Source organism: Propithecus coquereli, unplaced genomic scaffold (genome assembly GCF_000956105.1).
Source record: "Propithecus coquereli isolate 6110/MARCELLA unplaced genomic scaffold, Pcoq_1.0 Scaffold263, whole genome shotgun sequence".
Lineage (NCBI taxonomy): Eukaryota > Metazoa > Chordata > Mammalia > Primates > Indriidae > Propithecus > Propithecus coquereli.
Window position 1 is genome coordinate 426,140 of NW_012148208.1, and position 1,302 is coordinate 427,441.

Sequence of the window (1,302 nt, forward strand, 5' to 3'; positions counted from 1 at the left end):
AAAAATCTGAATGGATATAGAAAGTTGAAAAGGGTCCATGGAAAGTGAAAGAGAGAGAGAGAGAGAGAAAGGAGAGATGAGGGAGAGAGACATTTCATGTGGTCAAGCTGGCTAAGAGTGAATGGATTTATTATAAGGTTTTAAAATAAGCTTTTTAATAGCAAAATATACTGATGCAAAACTAAAATTTGGTTTTCTTTTTCTGTTAAAAGGACAGAGATTTCTTAGATTATTGGTCTCCTCTTTATATGAGATTGTAGCAGGTTTTTCTTTACCTTTTGAGTAACTCACCTAGGGAGCAAAGGTTCTGTGTCTCCTCGTAATCTCCTGTGCTTTATGTTGCCTTTATCATTTCCTCAATCATCAAAGAGAACCAAATCTTCTCTATATTAGAAGAGCTAAGTTCTGTTTTCTATTTTTACAGTCATGTTACCTCCTATATTTACTCTTAAAATTTTAATTGTCACCTTGGTCAAATAAATAAATATTGTTTCATAGTGATGGGTGATCCTATTTAATCAGTGCTCAAACCTTTTGATGTTTTTGACAACTTTCCAAAATCAAATTCTAAGTGAAGCCTTCTTGACCTCAACCAGACTTTGAGATTTCTGATCCCTGAAAACTCTCAAAGGATTTGTTCTCTCACCTTGTAAAAAGAGAGATGTTAAACTAATTAGGTTTATTTGATGTGCTAAATTACATAGAAACCATTGTCAAATAAGAAGCCAACTTAACCTTCCCTACCTTATATTTATATGGACATATGTTATTAATATAAGTATTTCAAAAATTATATAAGGTTTATAGAAATGTGACAATGTCCTTCTGTCCATGATATGTCCTAGTATAATGTTATCGGTCATAATTCCAGTTATCTTCAATGTTCTTATGTCGCAGAGACAACCAAATGTCCTTATCAATTGCATTAAAATGATCTCTCATCAGGTCCTAAACCATGGCTATTTTAAGCCTTTTGTCATTCACAAATAGTTATTATTCCCCTTTGATGACTTCCTGAAAGCCCTTGCAATCAAATACAGACCAAAGTGCTTTGTTCTTTGTCTTTAACTCAAAAAAGATTGTCTCAGAGACCCATGGAAAGGACTGTGACAGGTACTGTAGAGTATAGGCATTTGAGCACATCATCTAAATAACTTTTAGATTATACCACTGAACTACGTAAAAATTTCCAGAACTGATGGAGATGCTGATAAGTTCATAAAACTGTTAACCCAAGATCAAACAGAACAAGATTTAATAACCTGAGACTGAATAAACTGATAGACAATGATTATGATTTTT